This window comes from Rhipicephalus sanguineus, chromosome 8 (genome assembly GCF_013339695.2).
Source record: "Rhipicephalus sanguineus isolate Rsan-2018 chromosome 8, BIME_Rsan_1.4, whole genome shotgun sequence".
Lineage (NCBI taxonomy): Eukaryota > Metazoa > Arthropoda > Arachnida > Ixodida > Ixodidae > Rhipicephalus > Rhipicephalus sanguineus.
The window spans coordinates 137,962,927-137,980,181 of NC_051183.1; positions in this window are offsets into that span (position 1 = coordinate 137,962,927).

Genomic DNA, 17,255 nt, shown 5'->3' on the forward strand with positions numbered 1-17,255 from the left:
ATCCCGCGGCCAACCTAGACGTGCCAGTGCGCCATTGGGCACCTGCCTCTTTTAACAAACCTTTCTATACCCAACGGGTGGTACGCCGTGTCCACGAGGGACCAGAAACCTTGGCCACGCGGCAGGTTATCAACGCGTGTTTGTTATCTTCGTGTTTTTGGCAGTGCACGCACTGCTCCGAACGAACGTAATGCCACTTGTACATCCGGTCCGCCGTAGGCAAGACGGACCACCCAAAACCCACACCACATCCTGATGCTGCCTGGCAGCCACTAGGGTCAACAATACCCACGGAAACCCGGGTTCTTAGCCTCGCAACAGAGTTTTTACTATAACTCCTGTGCTAGTTCTGTATTTGGCACTCCAGGAGGGAGTGTCCAGGTTCAGTTGGGCGATGCGCTTGTATATTCCGATCACATGCCTGTAGAAGGGCGTCGGGTTTATCGCCTTCGGCCCCGGGGCCTGCGTCTGCAAAAACAGACGACTTTGCACTCCTAGGAAGTACGTCGCCAGTTTCCTGGGGGTGCTCCTCTGGTAACTGCAACCCTTAGGGTTGTTTTCAGAGCGTAGGTGTCTGCCAAGACGACGGCCGAAGGGATATTCCATCCGCCCCTCTCGCGAGGCAAGCCTAACTGTTCATATTTTACCAGGGGAGTCTTTGAATTCCAGAAAAACCTTATAAACGAGACTTGACCTTACGTGCGACCTGGTAGGGCATAACTAATGAATTTGACAAGAACCACAGGCGACCTGTAAAGACGCCCATGAGTAAGTACCGCGTACATAGTACGGGAAGTTAAACTCTAGGGCCCTTGTGATCTGCTGTTTTAGCTCCTTCACCTCCTCTTCCCAGCTCTCGCTGGTCGCTCCATTGGCCCTGTAGCTTATCCCTAGAATGCACACGCTGTCTACCACGGCGATGCCGTGAAGACATGTTAGCGGAGACCCATGAAGACATAAGGATTTACACTTGTGTAAATTAAGTTTTGCCCCGGAGAGCTCAGCATATACAGAAAAAAACCTTGAGAACAGCGGCGAGGCTATCCTCATCTCTATGGTATATCGTTATGTCATCCGCGTAAGCAGCTACTTTCACTGTGCCACTGCCTGGGGTCTGCAACCCAAGGACACTTGGTGTTTTTCCACTTGGATAAGGAAGGGTTCTACCGTCAGCGCGAACAACAGGGGGGAAAGGGGACATCCCTGTCTCACGACCTCTCGTCACAGGAAAAGAGGCTACGGTTTCATTATTTATAGACAGGTCACTATTTATGTCATTGTATAGTTCCAATATGAGGTATACAAATTGTCTAGGAAAACCAAACGCCAGCAAGGTGGCGAATATAAACTTATGCTCAACCCTTTCAAAGGCCTGTGCCTGGTCCAGGGAGGTGAGCCATCCCCTCGCTTGTCTCTGTCTCGTGTAATCTATGATATCCCTGTTAAGCATGTTCAGGGTCTGGACATTACGGCCCACCACTGAGCACGACTGCCAAGACGTGATGAGCGAGGGCATGACTCCCTGTAGACGCAGGTTAAAACGGTAGTTAACATTTTGTAATCTGTACCTAATAAGGTAATTGGACGCCAGTTACGGGGGTCCTCTAGGTGTTCTTGAGTCTTTGGAAGCAGGATGATCCTGCCACTCTTAAACGACTGTGGCAGAGTGTGCCTACTCGTGAATACATTCAAGACCTCACACAGGGTGGGTCCTATGACATCCCAAATGCACTATAGAATTCGACTGTTAGGCCATCGTTTCCCGGTGCGGAACCTCTGTGGAGGTGGCGCATTGCTATCGTTAATTCTTCCAGGTTATGGGGGCAACTAAACTGCAATACTCCTCGGGGGAGAGCTGTGGGAGATTGCTTAAAAACGGATGATTAAGGAGTGAATCTAAGTCAAGACATAATTCACTCATCCCCATGCTTTCAAAGTGTGCGCAGAACCTAGCTATGTCTTGTTTGCTCAAGTTGCCACGGTCTTCCATCCGGCCGACTCGGATACTGTTGACATAATTAAGCACCTCCGGGTGAGAACTGGGTAAATGTCTGGCCTGGTAGAGCTTGCCGTGGTGGACGTCAGCGTCCTTAGCCGTGCTAATCTTAACTTTAAGTCATTAGCGTAGGTCTTCATAAGTAGGGAGGTGGGTTCCCCCTCTTTCGACTATCCGGATGCGCTGAAGCGTTGCTCTCACCAGACCAGAGTAACGATGTTTCAACTTTTTTCCCCTCGTCGGTACAGATGTCACGCCACGCCTGCTTGAGAGCGTCCCAACTATGGCCGCCTATAAAGGCTGCCAGACGGTTGCATAGACTGGCCCTCGCCGTCTCGTCACTAAAGAGTCTATTGTCCACTCGCCACGGATGGCGGTATGGCGACCTGTCTTAACCTCTAATGCCACTACCACCGCCTGTGTCAGAGATGCCTAGAGCGTACGAGGGTGGATCAACCGCCTGGCAGTCTACGACTGCTGTCTGTAGTGACGACGTCACATACACACGGTCTAGACGCGCCTGCGTGCTAGTACGCGACCAAGTGTGTTGGAAGGTCTGCCCGTGGCGCAGTACATAAGCGTCTGCGAGGTTGAATTGTTCTACTATTTCCTTAATTCTATCTGGGGACTAAGGGAAGGGTAATGTTTTTTTTTTTTTTTCTCTACCCGGCCTATTCTATCATTGGTAAATTATTCAAAACGCAATTGAAGTCCCCTACTAAGATTAAGTGCTTCCTTTCCAGGAGCATCGGGTTCATTGCCTGTAAAGACTGCCATGGCATGACTTTTTAACCGGCGCGTATATGCTAATGAGTAAACTGCTCCGCCTGAAACGTCAAAGTCGAACGCTACCATTCGACCATCTGGGTCGAAGGTGAAATGCCCCCCGTTAAAGGAGTACTGACATGAATTTTAACTTTTTCGGGTTGTTGCTCTAAAAAGCACGGGTGTCGAGAACCCTAAAAGAGGTCGTGGTGCCTGGGGATGCATTGCATATATTTTTAATACCGCTTCTTTCAACAGCAGTCGGTTTCGGTTTTCGAGAGGGCGGCTTCATAGCGACTGTCAAGTCGGCCACGTCACGGAGACTCAACCCACGATATGCACCTGCTGTCCTTTGCTGTCAGTCACGTGGTTCATGATGGTGAACCGTCGTCCAGTGCCTCCGACAGCGATTTCTGAAGGCTGCATGCAGAACCCAGATTTCGCAAATCAAGTGACTGACTTGAAACGTCATAGGGCTCTCCATGCGGTGAAGCTGCCTTGCATGCTGGAGATGAAAACTTTAAATCAAACTTAATATTTATACTGTTTCCCGGATCGGTGTGGGGAGAGCGTTAACACTACATGGGAACCAAAAACGTCCGTTTTGCTGCACTTCAAAATCGTGTCAGTACTCCTTTAAGGAGAGACCAATTAAAGACTATTATGGCTGTGCCACACGCTTGGTGTGTGGAAATGAGAAAAACCCGCGGGCTGAGAACTGCTTTTCGAGTTCCCTGGCTTTGCTTAAAGTATCTATGTTCGTCTCCTGCAGGCATAAAATGTCGCACTGCAACTTTCTGGCTGTTCTAGCTACCAACTTTTGTTTCTGTGGGGTGCGCAAGCCCCGGACATTCCATGTGACTATTTTTAGAGACATTTACATTATCGAGCAACAGAAAAGGACGTGACGGTTTTTTTTTTCCTGCTGCCCCTAATTTATGTGCCTATGCTATTCTAGAAACCATGTAAACACAACAAGATTGCCGAGTGACAGATTCTTCACTAAGCGATGCGAGAACACGAATTGGTTGGACTACGAGTGGAACCTAGGCAAACGAAATGCAACAAATATCTCACTCACAGTTTACGGTAGGCTCCCGTCAACACCTGGTAGGGGGGGACTAGACACGCGTCTTGTGGGGCCGTCGTGCATAGATACCATTATACTGGCGAGAATACCCTATTCTCAGAAAGTAAAAACCGGACATAATGCATCAGACACTCATGTTTGGGCAGTGTGCCACTTCACTGTATGGCAGCCCAACTGTGGACATAAGGTCAGAAACGCGCATATTGCGCTTGCACTTCACTACTATTTGATCTCCGTAGAGGAAAAAAAAAAAAAAACGTGGCCATGTACTCTTGCCAGGTGTCTCGAGCTGTATGCCCAACTTGATATATGTCGTTCCCGGGCGAATATATCACTATCAAATGTCCCTCGAGATGAAACAAACAAACAAATAAAAACACGTGCCCGGTATCGGGAACTCGTCCACTCCATCGCTGCTAACATGACGTTAACCTTATGGCACAGTCAAATACAGCTTGCACTGCGGAATGCACAAACTTGTGCGCAGCAGAATCGGCCAACTGCCTATCGTCACCACCTAAAAGGCAGGTGACCGCTCCGGCGCATGACACGTGGGATACATGACATTTTCACTTTCACGCTACACAAGAATAATTCAACTGATTGATGTTTGTGCACGACTGAGCAATGCCCTGTGTGACAAATTGCTTCTGCTTAAAAAAAAAGGAAAAAAAAAAAAAAAAACCTGGCGCTCATTTGGCGCGGACTTCACGTTGCTTGGTATCGCGGGCACGCTACCGTGCCAATTCTGACAGATCGCTTGCAGTAGCATTGCTCAGCTGTGCACTCATAGCACAGGACACATTCTGGGAAAGGTGGGCGCATGACGCCCTTCATGCTCCTTGATAACTAAATAATGGCACATCTAATCGTGATAAATACCAAAGTGCAATAAACACGTTGCACGCCTTGACAGGACAGATGTAAGATGCCACGCGCACCGCGTCACCCGGTAAGAACTTTTGTCAGCACGAAACCGACGGGAAACAGCGGCACACTCACGGCGCGGAAAATGAGGTACATTTTCCGGTATCCGAACCGCACAAGACATCAGTACTATTTAAAAAAAAAAAAGAAGAGGGGGGGGGGGCGGACACATGTTCACAGACTATTATGCATAGTGCATTGACAGCGCTAAACCTTGTTACCACGCGCCTCTTGCACGACCTAGAGACGCTTACAGACATTGAGCGACTTAACATTTCTGCCGGGGCGGAAACCCCGCGTGACAATTATTCGAAGGTTTCTTAGGCATATTGCTGGAAATGTTCAGTCAGTCTGCGGCGCCTCGTCGGCGAGGACAGCCTTGAAGACACAGGGCGGTGGGGGAAACATGGAACGCACCCACCTATCAGAAGAAGTCGCTGTCTGTGTCCATGTCGTTGGCCGCCGGCCGCTGGCTTGGACGCTGTTTTGACGTCGCCTCCTCGTGCTCACTGCCCGACGTGCGGCTTCGCAGGCGCCCCGCGGCGTCACGTCGCACCTTTTTGACGCTGCGTTGAGGGCGCCCCCCGTCAGCCTTGTCCGCGCCCGGGCCCGAGGGCCTGAGCGACTGGAAGAGAGTTCCACCGTGGGCGGCCTGAGAGTCTCGGCTCCGGCTGTTCCGCCCTCGGCCGACGCCTGCCGGCATCGACAACGGTTGCTGCTGAGTATGTTTCGGGGATTCTGGAGATGTCGGTGCGCGCTCGTCGATAACGAGCTCCCCGGGTTCAAGCTCGTCTGACGACGGTGTTCCTGCAGGTTTCTGGGCCTCCAACACAGCCGCCGCCGTCTTCTCTCCTCGGCTTGTCTTCCCTCCTGCTTCGCCATGTTGGACGCCATGTTGAGCTCCCTCCCGGCTATGCTGCTGCGCGGCGCCGGCTCGGGCCGCGGTTGCTTCTGACTGGAAATGGGCGGTTCGGTGGGTTTCGGCGCGTCTCCTTCTCCTGGCGCTTTACTGGACTTCTCTTGCTCGACTGAGCCGCTGACGGACTGGTCGTTTGTGGGCTGCGGGGCCTCCCGGCCGCGCGGCACGTCGTCGTCTCCTGTCTTGTTCCACCAAGGGCTGTGCGCAGCGGTACTGGCTGCCGGCCCCGTCCTCTCCTTAAGGCTCAGCTTCCGCTCTCCCTGTGACCCTTTGCGCGCCTCGGGGCGGTCTACCTTCCAGACGCCTTGACCGTCCTCGTGGCAGCTCTCCTCGGCGGCCGTTTCGTCAACGCTGGCCCAACTGACTGCGCTGGCGGCGTCGTCTTCTCCTTCGTCGTCGCCGCTCGCGCTTCGTGCGCCGTGTACACCGCGCTTCTCTCCCTCGCTGCTGTCTTCGGCCCTCTCAGCCTCGGTGGCGGCGGCAGCTTGGTTGGGCCATGGCCTCCGAGATGGCGGACGCGCGGCGGGTTTTTCTCCGGCCGTCCAATAGGCCTCCCAAGCTCGGCCAGGGGCGCTGCGTCGCACGCGTTTCGCCGCCTTTCTAGCAAAAACCGGTCGCTCCCCTCTCCGCGCCTGCCTTTTGACTGCGCTGTCTCAGCACGTTCCCGCACCCTGCACGCGCTATTCTCTGCTCGCCGTGCACGTGCAGCTTCACGTGTCGCTTCCTCTGAAGGTTTAGAAAGATCCCAGAGATGGAAAAAACGTTTTCACGGTGAGAATCTCACCAGAGGAGGACGGTTGATCGACCACCTTTTCGGGACCAAGCAGGTCGTCAAGGGCGATGCTGTTTGTGCGAGCGCTACGTACGTGCCGATGCTGAACGGGCACATTTCTTTGACATGTTCTGTAATTATGTTACCGGTAAAAAGCACATTCGTTGCGGCAGCCGTGTCTACTCGGAGCTGTCAGCAAACATCTAGCACGCTTTCGCGTGCGTTTTCTATTGATAACTTTTCGATCGCAGGGATGCCAAGTTTGTCGTGCGGCTTTAAATTTATTATGAGCTCAGTGTGAAGAGCATAAATTTACATCTGTCCTGTTGAGTCACTGGCTGCATCGCAATGCGCAGTGTTCAGTTTCGTGGGAGTTTCACTTTTGCCGAGCTTTGCATCGAATGATAACAACGTCGGATCGCAAGTTTAATGTCACCTTGGATTTTTTTAGAGTTCCCTTTGACAGCATAATGATACGCGCAAAAAAAAAAATTCATGCCCACTTCGACCATGCATGTTTCTTGCAGAGGCGTGTTTCATTTCGAATAATATCGACGCCTGATCACGCACCGTGTTCGCTTATTCTAACGTCGCTTTGGTTGTTTCGACAGCTCGGTTGGTCAGCATCATACTATACGGGGGCGTAGCCAGGGAGGGGGGTTCAAACCCTCCCCGAAAGTTTTCAATTTTGCTTGGGTACACGCACACATACAAACGCACGCACGAACATAAAGTATGGTTGGACCCCCCCCCCCCGAAAAAAATTTCTCGCTACGCCCCTGATACTATACAATACCCACTGGGATTACGCATGTTTATGATTATGCCGAGATTTGTGCCCAATGATAACCGCATCTGAATTCGCGAAGCCATCGAAAATTTAATTGCCGCCGTGGTGGGGGACTTCGGATTAATTTCGGCCACCTGGGGTTATTAAACGTGTACGTAAATCTAAGTACGCCGTTGTTACTGCATTTCGCTCCCATCGAAATGCAGCTGCCGTATGCGTGAATCGAACCCATGACCACGATCTTAGCAGCGCAACACTTCAGCCTGCTAAGCAATCACAGCGTGTCGCATGCAAGTCCAATATAAACGCTCAGTGCAAACATGCAGCTTAATTATGTTTACAGGGAGCGCGACGGGAAATGTACCGCAATCAGCTGAATTAAACACTTAGTGCTCACGGTACGTTATCTAAACTGTGGTGTAATAAGCCCACATGCCCCGCTGCTGTCACAGTACAAATGGTTGACTCGGAAAGCCAGCGCGCAATCTCGAAACGTACAGCGGCTGTCTATTTGTTGTAGCTTCGGTTCACAAACGCACTTCCCTTTCAAATGAGCACGATCATCGCGTTTCTCCCCGTTAATAGTTCGTAATACTGTGTACGACAAAAATTGCTTCAAGGTGACAAGACCGCGAAAGCATCGCGGCGAAGTGCCATAATCCACTCTTGACACCTCTGCTCTCGCACTGCTTGCATTGGAAACGGTAGAACTTGACGGGCAGTTTTCGGCCCTTCGTCATTTTTAAACGTTTGTGACAGCTCACAATGCAGCAGGACTGCGTGCCTGCTTTCGAGTGCGACGAAGGAACGGCACCCATAGCGTGAAAAATGCGAGCTAAGAGCCCCGAGGAGCACGTTCTCCGCGCGCGCAATGGGAAAACCAAGCAAGAGCGACCCGTCCGAGCTACCGGAGATTTCCCCTCTCTCCGCTGGGGCGGTGGACGGCGCTGCGCAAACTTGAGCGTTGGAGGCCTATCGCACGGAGAGAGCGTATTTCCCGAGGTGGGCGTGGCGCGCTCTTTTCTCCGTACCGCGGCGCACTTACTTGGGATCGGAAACGCTGCCGCGCTGTTGGCGCAGCTTGCATGCCGGGAGGGAAAAAAATGCTTTTGCGCTTTTATTCACCTCGCGCTGATTTGGAAATGTCTGGTCAAGGTGTACGAGAGGCCAAGTCAATGCCGGGGCCTATCGATTCTCAAATGGGCTTTATTTTTTTGCCTGTAGATTTGCGCCTCCTTTATTAGAGCACTTAGAAAAGCGATGCATCTGCAAGAGATCCGCATGTGCTAGAAACTTACTATACTTCGAAATTAGCGGGCTGTATAGTATGGGCACGCTAGCGAAGGAGAAGAAAAAAAAAAGAAGCATGATGAGGCTGGGCGTGATGACACCCGGGGTTCCCGCTCGCCCTGCCGCTAAAGACCAATCAGTCGTTGCCGGGCCTCCGTAAAATAAACGCATTTTTCTTGTCGCCTATGTGTTCTCTGAGGGCTTTGGCCGACCACTGGCCCCGAGCCCACAGTAGATATGTTGATAATGTTGTAAGGTAGATTTAAGGCCTGCGAGGGAAGCAGTCCGTTTGGAAGCAGTATCGCAAAGAGCAGGTATCGGTGCTTGCTTCCTTTGTGCATTTTTTCCTTCGGTGTAACAACATATAGCGAAATGAAAACACACGTATAGCAGCACTCAAATTTTCCATTACAGACACTTTCTTTATATTTCCTTCATTAACAACTTGCAGGCACTTCCTTCTATATGGAATGCTTTACAGGCATCGCAAGCTTCGTTTTGCTATTCGACTTGCAGAAGGGTACGCAGCAGTATGCCATATTCCTGAAATTAAAGAGAAGACACAGGACCTCGCAGCATTTTCTCTAGCAACAGAAACAACAACAACAAAAAAAAAAGACAGCACTGACAGAGTGTCAGTTATATAAAGCCGTAAGTAGTCTGAAATTTCAATTAATAAATCACTGCTATTGAATCGAACATTAATTTCCACTTCCACGCCAAAATTTTGTCTTCGTTACGCAGAACGCCAGCGACACAAGCACGCAAGATATAAAACCGCGCAAATGCCGCAGCATGAGCGCGTTACAAAGAAATAAGGCGGAGCGCACGCTGGAGCGGAACGCTAACTGAGCCGACCAAACTCGGCATCAGCAATCGTCATGCTCTCTCCTCGCGATGTCGCCGGCGCCATCAAGTCTGGCGCGACAGCCGCGCTCGCATAGCGCACAATGCCTCGCACTCGCCCATGAGGCTTCCCCAGTTTCCCTTTCCAACTATGTACCTCCCGTCGCGCCGCAGGAGACAGGGAGGAGGTTGCAGGCGGTCGCCATACGTCTAGGCCGTGGTCTAGACTGAAAGTCGCCGGTTATGCGACGACCACGGACTGGTTACAGGCGCGTTTTGTTCATTTATGATCTATTGATTGATTTGAATTCAGTCGAGAGCACAGTAAATGAACACGATACTGATATTGCCATTGTGCTACCAAAATGTAAGTAAAATCCGGATGACGAAAAAGGAGGCGATGACAACTCGGGCACTTTAACTGTGAACGACGTGTGGAGTAAATGTAGGTCGGCTAATCGAAGTCTTCAACAATATTCCGGCAAAATTACTTATCAGCTTACTTCAGTGACATCGCCAGGGCACTCAGTTATCTAGAGCGTAACCGTGGTTCGGTTGACCAACTCATAAATATCCGTACGCGATCAAATAGTAAAACGATACGTCACGATAGGAGGACAATATTATTCAACGACGAAAATTAGCCCAGTCTTCACCCATACACGTCTCCAGAAAGGAAGAATGCTAGAACGCCCCTGTATATTTCTCAAATCAAGGTATTTCGCGCCGAGACAAAACGGGCCGTAATGAAAAAAAAGGTAACACTACCACAGACGAATTGATACCTCATTACAATGATTTATATAAGGAAAATTCAGCACTTGCCGTGGTTTTCTCCGTAAATTGGACGAAAATAAATGCAGTAACAGAAAAAAAATACTTGCCTTCAGTGCATCCAGTATATCCTGGCGGCAATGCTTGCTCGTACGCAGAAAAAACAAACATACGCACGCTGCAATCCTGCGCACTCTGCTTTCTGCCGCGGCTTCCGCTGCCGCCGGAATCCCAAGTGAGTGCGCCATCCCGCGGTAGCCTGACGCGCGACGCGACGTTCGTTTTATTTGCTGGGGAGCGTGGCGATTGGACGGCCGGAGAGAAACCCGCCGCGCGCCCGTTATCTCGGAGGCCATGGTTGGGCGCAGCATGGCCATGGCTGCCTTCCTCCTCCTGCCTCTCGCCGCTGCGCATGCTCGCTGGCGTCGGCGCATCTGTCTGTCTGCCTTCCTGCTGCTGCGCCGGTGCCGTTGGTGCCGTAATGGCCGCAGCTTGCGCGAGCGTTTTTTCAGGGATAACTTGCGGTTCCGGGCCGTCCTCGTTTGGCTTCGGTCGTTTCGCCGGGCGCACGGTAGTCATACGCCTTTGCGTCTGCCCTGCAGCGGTCGCCGTACCGAGTGCCGGGAATTCGTCAACGTCCATTGCCGCCGCCATGCTGTACGACTTCCTCGCGGTACAGTCGACGCTCGCGTGAGCGCCGCCACAGCGTCGGCACGGTTCGGTGCAGGTATCTGTGCGGTGCCCGAAGGCGCCGCACCTGGCGCAGTGCGGGGTGTCGCATTGCGCCTTGAAGTGACCCAGGTTGCAGCGGTGGCAAAGACGACGTACGCCGCGGTACTCGAAAGTAGCACGATGACCCCCAACTCGCGCGAAATTCGGAAGTGGGTTTTCCAGTCGCATGTCCATTTTAATGTACCTTGTTCCTGTGCGGATGCTGGGACGGTCCTTGTATCGGGCCTCCTCGATTCTCAACGTGGTTCCGTAAGACTTCAGGCCTGTGACGACCTCGTTGTCTGGTACGTAACAGGGCAGGTACAGACAAGTGACACTTGCCACCTGTCGTGCCACCGGTACTAGGGGGACTGTTCTGGTTCCGAGGCGAAGACCGCCGGTTTCCAATAATGTTTGGACTGCTGCAACAGAGTTGACGCCGACTTGAAAGTCAAAGCCTCCATGGTGCTGGACACTGTATATTTCCTGAATGCCGACCAGGCCTTCCAAGGCATCGATTACTTCGTCCACCGACGTCCCCGGCGGAGTACGAACGTTGAAGAAGTGTTCCTTCGGTGGCGGCATGGTCGCAACCCGCGTGCCGCCCTCGCGCGGGTACTTGCTGGAAAAAAAAACTGAGGTTCTGTCGGCAAAGGGTCCTGCAACAAAGAAACAATTAATACGAAGCTCCTTAAAGCGGCACCCGTTCGTCCCTCGTAGTAGTGCGTAAACAGTCGTAGCGGTAGTACCAGATCTTGACCTCCAAGGTGGTGCCGGTGGGAGATTTTTCCTGTGCGTTGTTGAACAATAAAAAATTCGCAGCGTGCGCGTTAACTAAAAGCCTAATTCTTCTGTCTCTCATTCCCACTAGCAGCCATTGTTTACCTCCAAGGTAGTGCCTGGTGAGATTTCTCCTGTGCGTGATTAAACAATAAAAATTTTGTTCAAAACGCCGTTGATTGATGAAATAAACCAACGAAAGACGCCAGATGTTTTCTAAAAGCAAAACGAAAGAACGCCAGATGTTTCTAAAGCGAAACGAAAGGACGCCAGCTGCTTAACGAAAGACGCCAGATGTTTTCTAAAGCAATGGTTTTCTAAACAACGAAAATTCACAGCGTACATGTAAAATTAAAGTGAGCTGCAAGTCGTCATAACTCATCGAACCTTTAGTACAAACGCGCCCGATCTCACGTCGGTGATGATGTACTGGGCAGAATTCACGGAAGATTCACGGTTTACCGATGAACCTCCGCAGCTTCGCCCACTCATCATCATTCACTCCGTCAGGGTTGCCACTGACTTTCGACTAAATGTCGCCAAACGACGAGCAAAAAGTCGCCAAAAGTCGCCATTTTTTCACAAATTTCGCCAAAGAAGTCGCCATTCTATAGATACGAGGGCGGTCCGATAAGTACTTAGCCTTCAAAAGAAAAACGAAAATTTTCGAATGGTATCAATTTATTTCTCAACATAGTCCCCTTTCAACTTTATACCCTTGACCCAGCGATCCTCCAACTTCTTGATCGCGTCAGAAAAATACGTTTTCTCCTGAGCTGCAAAGTAGGCTTCTGTGGCGGCGATAACGTCTTCATTCGACTCAAAATTTTGTCCGGCGAGTGATTTTTTCAAGTTGGGAAACAAGAAGAAATCACTCGGGGCCAAATCTGGAGAATACGCTGGATGGGGCACCACTTCGTACCCCAGTTCGACCAACTTGGCCGTGGCGACGGCGCAGGTGTGAGCTGGCGCGTTGTCATGGTGGAAGAGCACCTTTTTCTACACCAAATGTGGCCGTTCTTTTTTTTTTTTGCAATTCGGCGTCGAATCGGCCCAGTAATTCAGCGTAGTAGGTTCCTGTCACCGTTTTGCCTTCTCAAAGTAGTCGACGAAGATCACACCTTGAGAATCCCAGAAAATGGCGGCCATCGCCTTTCCGGCCGATGCGACAGTCTTCGCATTCTTCGGAGCAGGTTCTCCGGGTGCAGTCCACTGTTTCGATTGTTCTTTGGTGTCTGGTGTGTACCAGTGGATCCATGTTTCGTCGACGGTCACAAAACGACGCAGAAACTCCTTCGGATTACGCTTAAACAGCGTCAAACACTGCTCTGAAGTGGTCTCACGGATGCGCTTGCTGTCCGGAGTGAGCAAACGCGGCACCCATCGCGCCGACAGCTTTCTCATACCCAATATTTCATGCAGTATGTGACCCACGCGGTCTATTGAGATGCCTACTGTCTCAGCTATCTCGCGCACCTTCAGTCGGCGGTCTGCCAATAGGAGGTCGTGGATTTTTGCCACGTTATCGGCCGTGGTAGCCGTTTGCGGGTCCCCTGGGCGAGGCTCATCAAAACCCGACGTGCGACCACGTTTAAACTCGTTGAACCAATTTTTTACGGTTGCCATCGAAGGAGAAGACTCACGGTAGACGGCATCCAGTCGCTCTTTGATTTCGCTGCGCGATTTCGCTTCCAAAAACAAGAATCGAATCACCAACCGATATTGCTCTTTTTCCATTTTTAACGGACACACGAACATCACCTGCTTCCTCAAGCGGCCAAAACAAAACCGCGAGCCCGATTCGACTGGACCTTCGTATGTGTCCTTCTAAGAGAGCATACTTAACGTCAGTATATGTCTCATGCGATAGAGTCGTGCTCTCGCGGTGAGGCTAAGTACTTATCGGACCGCCCTCGTATGTGCGGCATACCTATAGTAATAAAAATTTCCACTCATGTATAGTCCCGTAGAATACAGTACCATCCTAGGCCCTTAAATTATATTGACGTTTCTCAATGCCAGTCGTATCGCCCGCTTCACTATGGGAGTACATGGTGCTGCTTCTCCGACTAGCCGCAAGATGTCCGTGGTGGCGCAAGGGTGAATGAATGAAACGCTCATGATATCCTTCCATCCCTATCCGCCCGTTTCAAAGGTAAAAGTGTGGTAAACCTTGGGCGAAAACTGTGAAATCATTGTTTGTAGACAGCTTTACGTACCCTTATATGAATTAAACGGATTAAAAGGTTTATTGAAGTTAACACGGCAGAATTCTTACAGGAACCGATCATTAGTGAGTCTTAAACCTTTTCAGTGTGAACTAATATGATACCGGACGCCACCGACCCTTTCTTATAGTCACTTATATCTACACGCGTCAATCCGATGCGTTATTAATGAACAGGTAGATAAGGTAAAATGTTATATAACAATTGTTTTCATTGCATACGCTCGCCGAAAACAGTGGAAAATGCCTCAATAAATATTTTTTTTATTGCACAAATAGCCGCATATCCGCCTCTCGTCGCTTTTCCAAAACAGTCTTTACGAGCTGAATTGGGGGAACAGAAACAGTGAATAAGTCGCCAAGCTATTCAGAACAGTTGGAGCTCTGGCGGAACAAATGGTCGGAAGACGCGGCCAACCTGTCGTCTAGCCCATTCAGAAGCGAAACTTTAGAGAAGCTTAAGGCACCTAAAGCTTTAAACTTATAGTAAAACACTGCCGCCTCGTTGTATGCAAGGCAGTCTCCTGACTTACATGTTGCTAGAATGTCGCTAGGGGCCGCTGCAGTACCTCCTGTATCTAGAAGAATTGAGGAGATACACACCGAATGACGCGTAATGTGCACATTCAACTCATGGGTCTAAAACCAAGAAACATACAAAGAATGTTGCCGCTCATTCGTTGGGAAGACACTCAGCTTAGGATGCATAACTTAGTGGAGGCCTAAGCCGAAAATCGCCAAAAATTCGCCGTGTCGCCATTCATAATTTTAGGTCGCCACGAGCCTCTCAAATTCGCCAATTTGGCGAAAAGTAGCCACCATTGGCAACCCTGCACTCCGTGCATATGCTGTGATTTTTAAAGACGATAGTCTTTCTTGGGGAACTTAAACGCAGAAATTTTGGTCTGTCCTTCTGTCTGTCTTTCTGTTTGTCGGCACGTCCCTCGATTCAGCCACTCGGCCAAAGTTCAACCACTTGCACAAGGGCCAACCATCGTGAACGGCTCACTAGGTTCATACTTGTGTACATGATTGATCAAAAAGCAAACATTACGCATATCTGAGGTGCAACATCACTAGGTAAGTATTAGGTGGTGTGTTCCTTTAAGAGAAAATACACAGATACGTAACTTTAGAGACCCTAGTTTCTTAAGCTGCGCCGAAACTTGGCTTCCTCCGTGCCCTCTGCGCGAGCTCATTGTTGTGTTTCGGTTTCAGTTCAGTATTGCACTGTACGAGTGCCATGGGGCGCCGCTCTGGCATTCCTGCTTTACCCTACTTTACCCAGGCGACGTGAATATAAAAGAGTGTGTGGAGAGTACTCGTTGAGTGCGGACGTTTCTTCTGCTTCGGCGCTTCGCGCCAAACCGCGTGTTCGGGCTGGCTGGCGTCCGCGCCGATCGCGTTGGTCACCGCCGGTCTTGCCTGCTGCTGCGCCGGGACTACCAGCCCGCAATACAGCATTCGCGTTTCCCGACGTATTGCCAGATGGCGTTCATATCTCACGCAGCGCCTCTTCTATCGTCTTTAGACGACATTTGCAGCGAAGCACGCAGATACGCGGCCAATTTTTTCCCTTCCACATCACAAGTGAGTACAGAAAAGGGCCACTTTGTCGTGCGCGACTCAAGGGCAGTTTTCAAATTGAAAGAAAATTAGGAGCGTTGCGTGATAAAACACACTCACGCTCCTGCGAGATTTGCTTACCGTAAACCAGTGGTACATGGTGTATATAAATAGCTCGCCGTTTTTAACACGAAAGTGTTTTATGCCGGGGTCCACCAAGTACATCCGTCACGGATATGACGTTGATAAAATGGACGCCAACGGGTGAGAAAGAAAAAAACCAAGAAAGAGATACCCTGCTGGGAATCGAACCCACGACGTTGCGGCCGCGACGGCAAGCGCCCGACGCACTACCGACTAAGCTAACTCGGGAGACACTTGACACGGCGCGAACGCGCCTTATATCTTTCACACACTCTCTTTCGCGGCGGGCGGAGCGGGGCGGTGCCGCCGTCTGTGAGATGTGAAAAGAAGTAATGCTTCACGCTCGACACTTACTAGCGCTTACTCCGAGATTGCACGCGGTATCGGAAGTCATGGTTAAAGCGTCTCGATACCAGAGCGGTAGACTGGCCGCGCTGGCGTCGCCGAAGCACCCTTGACGCAGTTATGTTCTTTGCCTTTGGCTTCGTGTTAGCGTGCGTCGGCTCATCGGAGTAGTGCAGCTCCCACGTCCACCAACGGGATTTCTCCGCCGCCGACTGCTTCAATTGCGAGAGCACCGACTATCAAAACTGCTGCAATATGCGTTGCAGATAGGACGCGAGTTCGACGGGCGAATGTCGTGCCTTGGTGGAGCGAGAGCAGCGCCTGCGAGACAGAGGCCAGCGGGACGCTTGCGTTTGCGGCTCAGGCTACGAACCTCTACCTCCCGTGTTGCTGAAGCGCAGTGTGTGTTATGTATGCATGAGCACAGGCGTCGGCTACCCTTTACTAGAAAGCGCACACCGTGCCGTTTCTCTCCTTAATTGACGACGCTTTGAAGAAGTGCATACCGGGTACCAATGTTGATTATGAGCTTGTTGATATCATCCTTACGCGGGATTCACGATTCGCTGTGTCCAAATATATGTTCACACCTTCAGCTACCATGCGCAACGGTTTAATCATGATCATGGGCGTTAGTCGTCGCGATATAGACATGCTGTCAACATGGGTGCATCCACGTCAAACGGTGCTATAGCTGCCAAACACGAATAGACATTGTACAAGCTCTCATATATCACTACACAATAAGCAGTACTTCGGTGAAGACACGTGTCACTTTCGTGTTATACCGATTCCTATGACAGAGGGATCAGCCATGTTTTTTTTCCTCATACTTGCTCGCATACAGTCTTTAGAAAGGCAGAATACTGAATACAGATAGTGCGACAACCTTCATTCCACGGCCCGCCGTCAATGGAGCCAAATATACAAGGGCACACCTAGCTTTAGTGAACCTTAAAAGCCTCCGTGATCGATCTGGTTTTATTTCAGAGTTTCGTTGACTATCCAAATAGCTTTACTTGTAACCTACGCAATAAATATTACCCCCAAAAATAAAACAAGTTTACTTTGTATCCTTTAAGCGATCGTCTCGAAGACAAAGAGAGAGAGAGAGAAAGCTCTTTATTGGAAGGCAGAGAATTTAGCTGGCGTATGCATATCGCTGACTTGCTTCTCTGCGTGGGAGAGGGGATTGGGGATGGAAAGACAGGAAGAGGAGGCGGAGAAAAAAAGAAGCAAAAAGATGATCTTAAAATAGTATAATTAAATAAGTAAGAGCGCAGCTTGCGCTAGTGGCGCAAGGCTGGAGCCAA